This window comes from Heloderma suspectum, chromosome 1 (genome assembly GCF_057233095.1).
Source record: "Heloderma suspectum isolate Gila_16-S chromosome 1, 16-S_ref, whole genome shotgun sequence".
NCBI lineage: Eukaryota > Metazoa > Chordata > Lepidosauria > Squamata > Helodermatidae > Heloderma > Heloderma suspectum.
In genome coordinates, this window is record NC_139458.1 from 169,460,382 (window position 1) to 169,477,072 (window position 16,691).

Here is a 16,691-nt window from a genome sequence, read left to right on the forward strand (position 1 = left end):
TTGAACGTGCGCCTTGAGCGAGGCATTGGGATGCTCGCTCGAGTCACTGGCAATCGCCCTCAAAAGAGAGGAGGCTTCTGAGCTGAGCTTGTATGTGTGTCTGTATTGGGGAGGGCGAAAACACACTCTCTCCACCTTGCTGGGAGCAAAGTAACAACAACAACAACAACAACAACAACACCCAAATCAAAACGTGCAGTCGCAACCACACTCTTTTCAAGCTTTGGGTAATCCATTTCCAAAGCTGGAAGTTAATCGTTCAAATAAATCTATGTGAGGAATTTAGGAAGAATTTTTCTTTCTCTCTTTCCTTAAACAAAATCAAATCAAATCGGTCTAAATCTTTCGATCCGCAGAATTTAGGAAGGACCAGAGAGAACTTCGAAGTTCCTCGCAAATGGTGCGTCGAAGGGATTTCTTGTTTCGTGTCTGGAGGCAATGTTCAGACGTTTGATTGATTCGCTTAATTTTTTCAAGGGGGTGTTGGTTGGGGGGGAGGAGGGGATCTCTTTTTGGTGCACTGCCAAATCAAATCCTCACTTCAGCTTTGTTTGACTGTGGTTTTCCCCCCAAGTGTCATGTTGAGAGCATTCTCCCCCCCCACACACACACTCCGGATTGAACGCGACCCAGTTGCCCCGCTGCATTCGAATCAAGGGGAGTTTTGACACGGGCTTTCACGGGAGGAATGTGGACTCTTTCCCCGGGACAGGTAAGGCAGATTCCGAAAGGTGGGACGCCCAGAAGAACTTTATGACACTCCCCACTATGCCTGTGGCTATTAAAAAGCCGCTTCCACTTAAGATCTGCCCATTAATGTATTTTTACATTTACACCCGCTCCCCCCCCCCCCAATCTGACCCACTGATGATATAGGAAGAGATGAAGCTCTGTAATTAGACAAGTAGGAGGAGAGCTTCTTCAGGCTTTATTCCCGGACTGAGTTGGGATCAAACTTTGTTTTATGGGGGGTGGGGGAGAGGAGGGAAAATTAAGCTGTTTACTGCACTGACCTAACGATCCCTATTCCGGAGAAAGAAGGTGTCATTCGTTTTTAGGCAGACGCCTAGAGATTTCTAGAGGGTTGGACCAGAGAGTGATCGTCCTGAAAGCGAAGGACAAAATCCCAGGCGATCCGGTCCAAGAGCGTTCCTCATTCGAAAGAGATCTTTTCGGATCTAAGCGCGCGACTCTAAATCAAAGGACCCAGTGAGGTCATTTTAGGCTGCAATCCTATACGCACCCTTACCCGGGAGGAAGTCCCGTTTAACTCCATGGGACTGAACTGTCCAGTAGACGTGCAGAGGGTTACACTGTTACCTCAAGCGAACCTATATCACTACTACCACCACCACCAATAACAACCACCTCGTCTCTGAGTTCTCGATTACAGACCTCCCCCCCCCCTCCAATGCTACTGCTTCACACATGTCATCTCATAATTACCAGCCCTTTCTACATTATTCCTACAGATTATTAACTAGGGCAGGAGAAGGAGCAAACTTGCCTTCATTTTTTTTTTTTTTTTTTTAAGCATAGAACGACCTTTTAATTTGTTTTTAAATAAATGGAGCTACACGGGCAATCCTTTCTGAGGACAGGGACCCAAAGCAGACCGTGGGAAGGTCCCCGCGGATTTAGAGCAAAGACTTTGCCACTGCCAAAAACAATTCCTAGAGAGAGTTATGAAGTTCTCCCCGCAGCCCCATCCTCGGATTGCTATAAAGTCCTGAAACACCCAAGGACAGATGCATCGCGGTTCGGGGGCGGCCGAAGGGGGGTGGGGGTCGAAGAGGGGGAAAGTTCAGCCTTTTCGCAAGAGTGGTGCGTCCCGCTCTAGTTCTGATTAGCTAGGATGCTTCTGAACGTTGCTAAATGGGGAGAGAAGGTGGTGTGTGTGTGTGTGGGGGGGGAGGTCTTGGGGGCTTGGGATTTTTGTCATGAAACAAAAACATTAAAAAACATTAAAAACAAAACGCCCCCCCCCCTCGGGGTGGAGAACAAACAAAACGCCCCAACTCCCCAAAAGACGGGAAGGGACTTTAACCCCAAACGGTGCTCTTATATCTCGTCCTAGTTAGGGCGTGCAGCTTCGTTAAGATATAGGAGGAAGCCAAGTGTGTGTGTGTGTGTGTTTTACTGCCTAGGTTTGGCTGTGGCTAAGATTTTATATATATCTATATCTCTCTCTCAAAGGAAAAGCTAATCTATAACTTGCTGCCCCCTACCCCAATACAAATTAAGCGTCTTTTCTTTCTTTTTTTCCTTTGTAAAAGTCTGCTGCCCTGAGTTTGAGGGTACGGTCTTACTTTCGAGTAACCATGGATAGGTTCGGGATGCAAAGGTTAAGACTTTACAGTGCCAGGCTCATCAGTGCATGCTTACTCAGAAGAAAGCCCCACCAATTTCAGTGTGGCTTACTCCCAAGTAAGTTTGCATGGGTTTTCTTGCAACCTCAGCCAATTAGAGAGAGGGTGCGGGTGTGTGTGTGGTATATCCAGGAGTTTCAAGACGACAAAAGCAACCACCATAAATCCCACAATCACATTTATTTGCAGTCTTAGCAAATCTGATTCGGGGCGGCGTGTGTGTGTATGTGTGTGTGTGTGGAGGGGGGGATGGACGACACCCTACAGAGACGTTTGCCTGAGAAGCGTTGCTCGAGGCCAGTCGCGTGTACTTTGTGTCGTGCGCGCGCGCGTCCTTTCTCTGCCTCCCCCCACAACTTTTTCTGCGCAAAAACGAGGAGAGAGAAAACTTCGGGGCAAGCCAAAGGATGCTGCAGAGGGTCCTGGATGCCCAGCGTATGAGTGACTGATGCCTCGAAAGCAACGGCGGCTGGGGCTGCTGCTGCCTCCGCTTCCACCCCTTCAGTGATTCCCCCTTTGTTCAATTGCATCCATCAGACACGCGAGGGGCCCCGGGGAGCGAGCGAGCGAGCCTGCGCTCCCCTTGGCCTGGCCACTGCGCCGGCTCCTCTCCCGGCGGGGTCGCCCTTCCCCACCACGTGACGTCGCGGCCCTATTTCCGGCGGGTAGGGGCTGCCTCGCGAGCCAAGCGGCCACCTGCCCGCCCGCCCGCCTCGTGCGAGCCTTCGCGGAGGGGCTGCCGGGGGCTCATTACCATGAGAAAAGCGCTCTCGCGTCCTGCGCGCCTGGAGAAGCGCTGGCAGACAGCATCAGAGCAAGGGGCGCGGCAGGGAAAGGGGGCGACCGGGGTGCCTTTGGAGCACGTCTGCGGTGCCCTGGGGGGAGGGTGGGTAGCTGGGCGAACTGCGGCCGTTCCCAAGCAGGGCGCGCGAGTGCGGGGAGGTGGTGATTGCTGGAGGATCCAGCGGGTTAGCCAGCGGACTGTAGGATTTGGGCCTGTTATTTTCTTTGCCCCGGTGCCAAGGAAGTGTCTGTGAAATGAGAAGTATATTGATGACAGGGAAACCTCTCTCAGTCTCTCTGGGTGGATTCAGATGGCCGGTTTTCGACATCACACAGTGGTTTGCTTTTTGTTTTTTTGCAGCTGGACGCATCTCAGAATTGGCTTCCCCCACGGCAGGGGCGTGCCAAAGGTAGATCTGGATCCGCTGGTAGGTCTCTGGATGATTTGCAGTAGACCTGCAATGATTTCTGACTCCCATCCCTTTAAAAATAGTAGCGCCCCTCGCCCAGTTGACTCTTCACTGCTGACATGAAGAAAGCTGGGGGTAGCCAAGAGTGGATTTTTGTGTGTGAGCTCTGTTCAGTTCTGTTATGCAGCACGCATTCCTGGGCTCGACATTCTTTAATTTTACATCTGTGTCTTTTGTACTGGGTTCCAGTTGGTGGATCTTAGGGTTCTGGGGGAAAAAAAACTGAAGAGGATCCCACAAGCCTGACATCTGCCCACCGCTGTCCAGAAGCACCCAGCAAGGAATGGCCCTTCCTGTTTTCTGCAGGCCAGAAAATCCCTAACCCAGTAGGAGAACTGGCTGCCTTTTTCTGCATCTTTCTCCCTCCCTCCCTCCCTCTCCCTTCTTTAAAGCAGTTTCATTGTTTTTGTTGGTAATTTGGAAGCAGGTGAGCAACCTGTAGCCTCAGGCACTCATTCTAAGAATATAATGATAGGTATGCATCCCGCCTCAAGAATACAGTGTAGTACCGCCTAGAAGGAGAGGATTGATTCTCTTAATATATATGAGCTACGTCATTGATGCACTTCAGCCACTTTTTTTTTTGTATACACAATCACATTGAGGACAAAGGGATGACACTTTTAACTTTCTCATTGCAACATTTATTAATGGAGTAGTGATTCCAAGACATCTTAATCACTACAAATACAGAATGAGAGTTTCATAGATACTTTGGATTAATTTGTTTCTTGAATATATGGAGTTTCCCTCATGGATTTTGCAGCACAGTCCTGTACCTGCCTACTTGGAAAAAAGCCCCCATTGACTTCAATAGTATGCAATCCAGGTAAGTGTGTATAGCATTGCAGCCTTATTTTCTAGTGTGGAAGGTGAACAGTTTGTTTTCTCTTCATATTTGGGAATCCACAGGTTTGTTTCTGCAGCCTGTGAATGTGTCCTGCGTGCCACATTTGAAGTTCACCAAGAATATTGGGTTCACCTCTAGGATGAAGACATGAAGGCTGAGGGCTGGTTCTTGTGTAACTTTCTCTTTCCCACCCACTTTTTCTGAGAACACAGCTCAGGCAGCCAGCTCAGGCAAGCATGTGAATCAGGCACACTTCACCAATGAATATAGGTACAGTACATCCCTTTTCCCTACGAAGAGGTTTTCCTACATGGAACTCTAGGCTGTCTCTCTCTAGGGCAGAAATAGTATGTACCCATTCAGTAGTTTAAGATGAGCTGGATTCATTTATGGAAGGCATTGTAAGAGGAGTGTTGTTTGTGTAGTGCTTCTGTAGTGGCCAACTGGAACCCTGGAGGATATCTTTTGCTCAGACATCTGGTACATTCACTAATAGATGATGATGATGATTGGAAGATGGGCTGGACTTGGAGTTTGTTGTTGTTGTTGTTCAGTCGTTCAGTCGTGTCCGACTCTTCGTGACCCCATGGACCATAGCACGCCAGGCCTTCCTGTCCTGCGCTCTCTCCCGGAGCATGCTCAAGTTCATATTCATTGCATCCGTGATGCTATCTAGCCATCTCATCCTCTGCCGTCCCCTTCTCCTTTTGCCTTCAGTCTTTCCCAGCATCAGGGTCTTTTCCAGGGAGTTTTCTCTTCGCATTAGGTGGCCAAAATATTGGAGCTTCAGCTTCATTATCTGTCCTTCCAATGAGCAGTCAGGGTTGATTTCCTTTAGGATGGACTGATTTGACCTCCTTGCAGTCCAGGGGACTCGTAAGAGTCTTCTCCAGCACCACAGTTCGAAAGCATCAATTCTTCGGCGCTCAGCCTTCCTTATAGTCCAGCTCTCACAGCCATACATTACTACTGGGAAAACCATAGCTTTGATTAGACGGACCTTTGTCGGCAAGGTGATGTCTCTGCTTCTTACTATGCTGTCTAGGTTGGCCATAGCTTTCCTCCCAAGGAGCAAGCGTCTTTTAATTTCATGGCTACAGTCACCGTCTGCGGTGATCTTGGAGCCCAAGAAAGTAAAATCTGTCACTGCTTCCATTTCTTCCCCTTCTATATGCCAGGAAGTGATAGGGCCAGATGACATGATCTTAGTTTTTTTAATGTTGAGTTTCAAACCAGCTTTTGCACTCTCCTCTTTCACCCTCAACAAGAGGCTCTTGAGATCCTCTTCGCTTTCTGCCATTAGGGTGGTATCGTCTGCATATCGGAGGTTGTTGATAATTCTCCCGGCAATCTTAATTCCGACCTCTGATTCATCCAACCCGGCATTTCTCATGATGTACTCTGCATATAAGTTAAATAAGCAGGGTGACAATATGCAGCCTTGTCGTACTCCTTTCCCAATTTTGAACCAATCGGTTGTTCCATCTCTGGTTCTTACTGTTGCTTCTTGACCCTCGTACAGGTTTCTCAGGAGACAGGTAAGGTGGTCTGGTACTCCCATCACTTTAAGAATTTGCCACAGTTTGTTGTGATCCACACAATCAAAGGCTTTAGCGTAGTCAATGAAGCAGAAATAGACGTTTTTCTGGAATTCTCTTGCTTTCTCCATGATGCAGCGAATGTTGGCGATTTGATCTCTAGTTCCTCTGCCTCTTCTAAACCCAGCTTGTACTTCCGGTAGTTCTCGGTTCGCATACTGCTGAAGCCTAGCTTGTAGGATTTTGAGCATAACCTTGCTGGCATGTGAAATGAGCGCAATTGTGCGGTAGTTTGAACACTCTTTGGTGTTGCCCTTCTTTGGAATTGGAATGTAAACTGACCTTTTCCAGTCTTGTGGCCACTGTTGAGTGTTCCAGATTTGTTGGCATATTGAATGCAGCACTTTAACAGCATCATCTTTTAGGATTTTAAATAGCTCGGCTGGAATACTGTCATCTCCGCTAGCTTTGTTGTTACTAATGCTTCCTAAGGCCCACTTGACTTCACTCTCTAGGATGTCTGGCTCAAGTTCAGTGACCGCACTATCATGGCTATCAGGGACATTCAGATCTTTCCTGTATAGTTCTTCTGTGTATTCTTGCCACCTCTTCTTAATCTCATCTGCTTCTGTTAGGTCCCTGCCTTCTTTGTCCTTTATCATGCCCGTCTTTGCACAAAACGTTCCCTTGAGATCTCCAATTTTCTTGAAGAGATCTCTAGTCTTTCCCATTCTGTTGTTTTCCTCGATTTCTTTGCATTGTTCATTTAAGAAGGCCTTCTTGTCTCTCCTTGCTATTCTCTGGAACTCTGCATTCAGTTGGGTATATCTTCCCCTTTCTCCTTTGCTTTTCACTTCCCTTCTTTCGTGAGCTACTTGTAAAGCCTCATCAGACAGCCACTTGGCTTTCTTGCATTTCTTTTTCTTTGGGACGGATTTCGTTGCTGCCTCCTGAACAATGTTACGGACCTCCGTCCATAGTTCCTCAGGCACTCTGTCTATCAGGTCTAATCCCTGAAATCTATTCCTCACCTCCACTGTATATTCATCAGGGATATGATTTAGGTCATACCTGAACGGTTTAGTGGTTTTCCCTACGTTCTTCAATTTAAGCCGAAATTTTGTAAGAAGCAGCTCATGATCTGAGCCACAGTCAGCTCCAGGTCTTGTTTTGACTGACTGTATGGAGCTTCTCCATCTTTGGCTGCAAAGGACATAATCAATCTGATTTCGATATTGACCATCTGGTGACGTCCATGTGTAGAGTCGCCTCTTGTGCTGTTGGAAAAGAGTGTTTGCTATGATCAGCGTGTTCTCTTGGCAAAACTCTATTAGCTTTTGTCCTGCTTCATTTTGTACACCAAGGCCATGCCTGCCTGTTATCCCGGTGATTTCTTGACTTCCTACTTTAGCATTCCAATCCCCTATGATGAAGAGGACATCTTTTTTTGGTGTTAGTTCTAGAAGGTGTTGTAGGTCTTCATAGAACCGATCAACCTCAGCTTCTTCGGCCTCAGTGGTTGGGGCATAGACTTGAATTACTGTGATGTTGAATGGTTTGCCTTGGATTCGTACTGAGATCATTCTATCATTTTTAAGATTGTACCCCAGTACTGCTTTTCCCACCCTTTTGTTGACTATGAGTGCTACTCCATTTCTTCTAAGGGATTCTTGCCCACAATAGTAGATATGATGGTCACCTGAATTAAATTCGCCCATGCCTGTCCATTTTAGTTCGCTGATTCCCAAGATGTCGATGTTCAATCTTGCCATCTCATGTTTGACCACCTCCAGCTTACCTTGATTCATTGATCTGACATTCCAGGTTCCTAAACAATATTGTTCTTTACAGCATCGGATTTTCTTTTCACCGCCAGACACATCCACAGCTGAGTGTCCTTTCGGGTTTGGCCCAGCCGCTTCACTCTTTCTGGCGCTACTTGGAAATACCCTCTGCTCTTCCCCAGTAGCATATTGGACACCTTCCGACCTGAGGGGCTCATCTTCCGGCGTCATCTCTTTTAGCCTTGTGATACGTTCCATGGGGTTTTCTTGGCAAGAATACTGGAGTGGGTTGCCATTTCCTTCTCCAGTGGACCACATAGTAGTAGACCTTTAGTAGACCTTTTTTGCTTTGATTGCTAAAGGGTCTAATGGATGTGTAATAGGCCATTTGTCTTGCCCCATGTCTTGCACAGCTATGGAAGTATAAAAGTGCAAAAGGATCAGAGATAATTAGCATGAGTGGGCAGCAAAATGATGCAGTATATTCTCAGTTCTGTTCAGGGTCCAGCCAACCAGCTAGCCATGCTTTCCTCTGGAATATTGCAAGGGACTCAAGTAAGCCTATTCACTCTTCCCTCCTCAATTTTCCTTTCCCCTTTTCAAAATGACGCTTGATATTCCATGGGCCCTAGTGTCCACTGAACATTCTCAGTCTTCATTGGGTTGTTTAGGTTTGGTTTTTAAAAGGGTGTTTTTTTGTGGGGGGTATTCCTTCAAACCCCAAGATTCCCTTGAGCATCATGATACCTCCCTCTTTTTTCCTATTTTGGCCCCATTTCTGTTGCTGCAGGGCTACTGCATTCCCAATCAGAGGGAGTGGTGATTTGGTTGTATCCAATTAACACAATTTTAACATGGAATCATAGAATAGTAGGGTTAGAAGAGGCCTACAAGACCATGGAGTCCAACCCCCTGCTCAGTGCAGGAGTCCAAGTCAAACCATCCCTGACAGGTGGTTGTCCAGCCTCGTCTTGAACGCCTCCAGTGTGGGAGAGCCCACCACCTCCCTAGGTAATCAGTTCCATTGTCATATTGCTCTAACAGTCAGGAAGTTTCTCTTGATGTTCAGCCAGAATCTGGCTGTGTCCACTTCCACGCTGGTTAGTCAGTCTGTCCGTTTTTCACACTGCTTAACAGGAGAAAAAAATCATTCGAAACAGATCCCCATGTTTTTAAAATCTGCCAAATATAAAACCAGGTATCCAGTGTTGTGAAAAACATGAGAGATTAAATATGGCTATTGTTTACCATATTCTTCACTATTTCTCTGTCCACCCCACAAAGTTGATACCCTCAGAATTTGAAATGGCAACTTTTGGTGAATTCCCATATATTTTTATGTCCACATAGCTGTGTGAATGGCTGCTTAGGATAGATTGGTGGAGTGGAACCTGTGGTCCTCTTGATGTTGTTGGACTCCAGTTCCATCTGGGGTCAGGGGTAATGGGAGTTGTAGTCCAACAACATCTGGAGTGCCATAGGTTCCTCATCCATGACCTAAATGATGGCCAGGTCACCCCCAGCTTTAAAGTTATAGGATTGTTATTTGAATCCACTGCATTTGTGTTAAAGATGTTCTCTACATGATTCATCTGAGGAGAGACTGTAGCTCAATGGCAGAGCACCTGCTTTGCATACAGAAGCCACCAGGTTTGATCCCTGGTATAGCTAGTCAAATTAGGATCAGGTAGCAGGTGATGGAAATGCCCCCTGCCTGAGTGTTCTTGTCTGAGTAGACAATACTGGGATGAGGACAAATAGTTTTACCTGGTATAAGTCAGCTTCTGTTTGCAAGTGTATCAAAAGTCTATTTGCCCTTTAAAAAGTAACCAGACAATACAGTTCTGGGTTGATCTGTGAGGCTGGTACTTCAGTATTCACTCCTGGATATAATGGGCAGTTGCTTCCTTTCTGTCTCCCGTGGCACCAGTGTTCAACTCTGGGCACTTTCCCTGGTGGAGTTGGCAATTATTAACATTCATTGCTTTCCTTTGTTTACAGTTTCTTATTTACTTTGTTGAATTTTTAAAAAGTTGCAAGAATTCTGTCGAATACATATATTCAACAGTATTTAGGCGTCAAAAATAAAGATGCATTAGAAAGATGCCTATTATGCTTCAGAATTATTAATTGACATTTTTATGATGAATAATTAATCATTGGAATAATTTTAGTATCTCTGATCTAAACACATATTTGCATATCTAATGTCTGATTAAATGTGGTTTCTTTAGTTGCATTCTCCCAGGACAAAGAGATGAAGTAAGAAACATCCTAATGTAAAAAAAAAGTTTTTTCTTCCCCTTTGCACTTGTGAACATGTGTTTATTGAGAGAGAAGTTTCTCTCAAGATATGAAGTTGTCAACAAACTATGTATGCCTTATGGGCACACTGTAGAGAATATGCAGATTTATCTGACATGACATGAATAAATCCATCTAGGACATACTTTCTTAAATTCTATGATAGATTTAAGTTACATACATAGGACTGGGCTATCTGTCAAATAGATAATATGTATGTTGACTTGGAAATAGGTCTTGCTGAATTCAGTGCGATTTACTCTCAGGTAAGTAAGCATAGAATTGCAGTCTTAGATAGATAAACAGCACAATCTTATACATGTCAACTCAAAAGGAAATCCCATTGAGTTCAGTGGGGCTCATTCCTGGAAACTGGGTATAGGATTGCAGCCTAAGTCTGTCTGTGGCACACAGCTCTCTATATTCTTTTAGCAGTATTTATATGATTTTTAGGCACACACTGATCTTTTCTATATTCACAAACTGGGTGCCAAAGCTATGTAACCCTTATTAATTTGATCTTCATGCAGCTACCCCACCAAGGGAAAGCAGGAAGAGGCTAACGTTAGGGTGATCAATACAGATTTACTCAGAGTAGTGGTATGCTGTCCACATTGATACATCTGCTGAGAAATGCACAAGCACCAGCTATGGAATCTATGCAGATTGCAAAGAGTTCTGGCATGTGTCCTAGGGTGCATTCAGTTTGTGCTGGGCCTAGCAGTTGCTCCATGTGAACAGAGAGTGCCTGCATGACCGATTTACTCTGAGCTGAATGCATATTGAGGTTGTTAGGGATACATGACGTCGTGGCCATCCAGCAGCCACTCTGGAGCTTATCACGGAAAAAACGCATTTCCTGAGACTGCTTAAAGTCTGATTCTTTTTCTTAAGTTTGGTTCTCCGTGATATAGCCGTTGTGTGCCCCAACTCCTGCATTTAACTTGGGTATGCTAGCCCTCCCCAGGGGTGTGCTTTTCACCGTGACCCCAGTCAAGGGGTGTTTCCAGTCCCGTTGTTTCCCAGCACAAACTAATTAGTGTCTACTCAGAAGTAACTTCCATTGTGGTCAATGAGGCTTGTCCCATGAACGTTAACACCAGCATTTACAGAGACCCCCGCAACTGAAATAGCAGATTTAAAAGCACTAATTCCCCAAAGGCTGTAAAGCACTTTCCCAAAGCTGCAATTCTCTGTTGTTTGGTTTATTGTCATTCAGAAGGAATTGCTTCCACATCCATCACTGGATCCTGTGCAGCATCAGGTTAGAAAGGGGGCTGGTTTCCCATCCTTTTGTTTCCCCTTGGTCTTTCCCATCACAAACACATGTATGTCTACTCAGAAGCAACGGCCATTGTGGTCAGTGAGCCTTGTCTCCAAAATGCGCACTCCTGGAGTTACTAGATACTTGAATCCAAATAACACATTTGGGAACCTCAGTGTTGAAGCTTTGAAGCTTTGATTAATAGCATCATAGGCTGATCAGGGCAGAAAAAACATGGTGTTCCATTAGTGAATGTTCTTTAAGCAAGTAAATAATGCTGGGGGGGGGGAGAGAGGGAGAGTGTTCCCAGCATCATCAGTTTCAGGGGAAGAACACTGTGTTGCTTTAATTGTTCTTTAATGGAGTAAATAATGCTGGGGGGTAGGGACAGAGAGAGAGAGACAGAGGAAAAGAGTGATTTATGAAGCAACACAGGAGGAAACTTCCTGAGATTTTATCAATGGTGAAGGGGGGGGGGAACTGGAAGGGGGGGAGCCTCTCTTATTGGTTGAACAGCCCCTGCCCTTTAGATGTTCACTCCAACCCCCACCCACCCCTGCACCCAGAAGTATATTCTGTGAAGCTCCTTTTACTGGTGCAATACACTTGCTTGTGGAGCTCTGCCCGGAACAAGGTGGGTTCCTTGAAAAATTCGGGTAAGCCATGACTGGCTTCTCCTTCCGTCTCCTTCTGTTTTCATGGAGAACACCCCCCCCCCCAAACAGAGCAAACTGAACTGTGTTTTATTTCAGCCTTTGGTTTTGATTCTCCTTTAGATCGTTATCAGGATTCACTCCATGGCTATGCTTCTGACAGTTTCTTGTGCACCTTTTTTTAGCCCTTGACAGATTTCTCCTGGCAGTTTAAAATTCACCCAGCTGCTTCTCTGATAAGAGCAGGACCTAGGAGAACCTTGATTGTCCCTGTAGCATTTTTCAGGGTCCCAGAAAAATGCTGAGATGAGGTCTAAGCAGAGTACAGTTTTATTACAACAACCTTGGCATCAAAATGGATTTAGATTAAGCCCTAGCAAAATCTTTCATGGGTACCTGACCAGGTTTAGCTTGGGAGGAAGGGAGGGAGATGGGAGGAGAGATTGAGAGTGAGCTGGGCCAGAAGTGCTCTGGATTCTAGTATGCTAGAACTGCTAGGAAAACATGGAGTGGATTTTTAAACATAACAGTCCCAGATGTGTATTCCAGGAATCCCTGATAGTAATGTGAACAGCACAACCTTTTCCTCTCCATCACTTTCACTGAGAGTGCATGAGAAATGTTTAAACCAGAAATGATCATTGTCCTGTGTGATGAAGCTGATGCCTGTACCAAGTAGAGGAAGGATCCTGTATGCTTACTAAAAATGATGTCCACCTGTCCTTCCTTTCAAGAGCGCATAAGGAATATTGTTCATATGATGCATGTTTTCATGATCCACCAAGGCACAAAAAAAGTGGTGGCAATTTGACATTATACTTCCCACATGAAGTTATTTTATTATTACATTTATAGATCTGCTGAATAATGTGATGGAATTTACATTTAACCTGCGCTTGTTATAAACCTGCCAGCAGATCTCGTGACAATCACTCTCACAAGTTTCACAGCCGATAAAATTAGCACAGGCTCCCTGTTTATTATTTATTTGTTACATGTTGACCCTTCTTTTCCTCCAGAAAGCCCAGAAAAGTATACATCCTTCCCACCACAATTTAATTTATTAGTACATTTATATCCTGCCTTTTCTCCTCAGAGGAATCCAAGCTTACACTGTCTTCCTTCTCTCCATTTTATCCTCACAGCAGCCATGTGAGGTGGGTTAGGCTGAGAGTCAGTGCCTGGCCCAAAGTCACCCAGTGAGTTTTATGGCTGAGTGGGAACACTAGAACCCAGATCTCCAGAGTCCCAGTCCAACAGTCTAACCTCTATGTGTTTGGTTAGGCTGAGAGCGTGTGACTGGGCCAAGATCACCCCGTGACTTTATGTGGCCTGAAAGGAGATTTGAAGCCAGGCCTCTCTAGTCCTAGTTGAATATTATTATTATTTTATTATTATTCACATTTATATACCGCTTTCCACAAAAGTATCAAAGCAGTGAAGATGAAATAGAATGGCATAAAAACAACTGTAATTGTAGCAATCTACTCTGTTCTTATACCAAGAATGTGCCAGGTGGCACATAGGAAGCATCGTACAGCGCTTCCGTGGTCCCCTCCCCACCCCCAGGAAGGCTCCCTTTTCCACCCATTCTGTGCTGCTCTTCTGAGCGTGGAGCCAGGGACGAACTGCACCTCCTACAAGGTGGTGGGGAAGAGGGTGGGGAGGCAGTTTTCTGAGAAACAACCTCAGAGCACTGGCTCCAAGGTTGGTTCCCGAAAACTCCTATGGCCATCTAGCTGCTGTCCAGCAGCTATAGGATTGTGCCCTAAATGCTCTGTTACAAGTGCTCCTGAGGCATGTAGCACCCTCAGCAGTGCTCCCTTTGATGTCAGCAGCGACTGGACAGGGCCATAAGGAGCGAGACAGCCCCTAAGGTAACCTGGTCTCAAGCTGTTTAGTGCTTCGTATGTTAACAACAACACCTTGAGCTTGGCCTGGTAGCTTACCGGCAGCCATATTGCCTCTTAATGCAATCCTGTGCATGTTTAATCAGAAGTAGTGCTGGGGTCAATTTCGCTTACTCCAGGCTAAGTGTCAGGGATTACTCCCAAGAAGTACCAGGTGCTTCTTCCAAAATAGTTCCTGCTATCTCATCCACTCCTTCAGCTTTCAGTCACTGTATATTAAGATCTCATTGGCCCTGCTGGCTTGGACTGATAGGAGTTGTAATACTTCTCCCCTCCTCCGCCCCTGTGTAAACATGCATAGGATTGAGCCCTTGATGTGCCGCTATTCGTAGTGGATGGGCTGCATTTGCCTTGGTGGCTGTAACCCAGATGGTATTGGAGTCTTGAGAAAATGCAGGTGACCTGTCGAACAACCCAGTGTCCAAAGCCCTTCAGACAGCCAAACTGCACAAGTGACCATGGTGTTCCCTGAAAACGTTAAGTGAGCAGTGCGACTAAAAGAGCCTAAAAGCCTAAAAGAGAGATGTGGGTAGAATCTCTTGAATTACAAAGAAAAAGTAAAAAAAATCTTTAAAAGGAAAGAAATGAGATAATTTTCATATAAAGCATAAAAGCAAACATGCAGAACAACTTGCCTTTGCAATGACATATGAAACTGTCAGCTAGCACACCACTATTTCCACTGAATTTGTTGTTAGATTTTTTTAAAAAAACGCCAATGGATTTTTCCCTCTCTGAGCCCAACAAACTCATTTTCAATCATCACTTTATGCCAGATTATTCCTTGGAGCAGATCCAAGATTACAAAAAACCACAGTGATGCAAGGTTACCAAACAGGAAGTGGGATCCCAGGGGCTACAGGAAGGATTTGAGGTAACTGCATCTGCAGTTACTGTAACCCTCCTGCATGCCTTGGAGATGGCTGTTTGAAGTGACAGACCAAGTGCTGGGGCTTACTCCCAGGTAAGTGTGTTTTGGAGTGCATCTGAAACAAGATATCCCAGCATACAGAAACACACACACACACACACCACGAACTGAGGTTATTAGCCTTGCCCCTTGAACTCAGTGGGAATACAGTAGTGTTGGGGCGCATGCGTTGCAGAAATTTCAATTAGTTTCAGGAGAGTGGAGCCAAGAACCATTAAAGATTGTATGCAGTTCATAGATTTTCAACAACAGTATGTATATCAACTTGAACCATAGGTCTCTTTTTGGCATATTTTCTGTATTATTATTTTTTTAAGTAGAAGCTCTGCATTTCTAACTTGTTTACTTGAACGTAGATCCCATTTAAGGCTTCAGTCCTATACTTGCTCACCTGGGAGTCCCATTGAACTCAACGGGGTTTACATAGGTCCTTGGATCCCTCTGCTGTATTCAGCCTTGTGAGTGGCATGTCACTTACCTGGTGGAGAAGGAGTGATGTTGTTTAACTTCCCTTTTTTTTTTTTTCTTGGGATGCAAATGAATTCACCTCACTATTTGATTAGGACACAGAAAGGAGGAAGGTGAGTTGTGGGAAATGCAATTACAAGGAAAGTGTAAATAGGCTAAGAATTCCTGCCTGGGCTTGCACAACCTTACAACATCATAATATTACAGAGGAATATGATCCTGAGGCTTTAGTGGCACTTGTCTCCAGATGCTTGAATTTTCTTCATAACTGAAATGTTGAAGAAGGACTAGAACATTGCCCTGAATTATTATTTCATGATATTGCAAATCATGCAAGCATCTTTAGAAGATGGGCATTTTAAGAGTAAACATGGTATTAATTACATATAGAAATATCTGGTGCTAAGAGATATATATTAGCCATAATGCTGCTATATCAAGCCTCCATTCATTCATTCATTTATTGAACCAGTGTGGTCCAGTGGGTAAACGGGTGGTATAGATGGACTTGAGAGCCCCAGGGTGTTCCTCACAGTTAAATCATAGTCCTGCTTAGTTAGAAATTGCTATCTTTTTACCTTCAGTTTTCTGTCTGTAAAATGGCAGTCTCAGAAAGTTAATATGATGACAAAAAGGATAAAGGACATAAAACACAGTTCACACCAAAAGCACTTCCGTGACGGGCTAAACAGACTTTCCCAACCTGGTGCCTTCCAGATGTTTTGGACTTCAATTCCCATCAGCCCCAGCTAGCATGGACAATGGTCAGGAATGCTGGGAGTTGTAGCCCAAAACATTAGGAGGGCTCCAGGCTGGGGAACACTATGGTATAATGATACAACTACCTTTAGATTTCCTTTCCCAGGGATCAAGGTACAATTTAAAAACAACACGAAAGTGTATTGAATGTCAGTTTAAATCTTTCAAAAAGGCAGAACATTAATTAATATTCTATTTCTTTCTAGCTCAGGGCTTTGCCATGACCAAACTCCTACAAAGAAGCCACGTTCATTAGGAAATGGTGTGATTTCTACATGTAGATCATACCATGAGGATCTGGGTGCATGTAAGTGAAGGTGTGTATTTGCTGTGGAAAGCCATGACTGGCCGTAGCTTTGCAGTACATGCACACTGCATGGACATGCAGTACATTACTGAGGAAAGGCTATAGCTTAGTGGCAGAGCACATTCTGTGCATGCAGAATGTACCAATATCGGGCTGGGAAATACTCCTATCTTAAATCTTGGGACAGCAGACAATACTGTCCTAGATGGACTAACGGTCTGTTTTGGTAGAGGCCGATTCACATGTTCCTATTGCATCTGTTTAGGCTACCATCTGCATTTTCTTTGGCACATCCACTGGG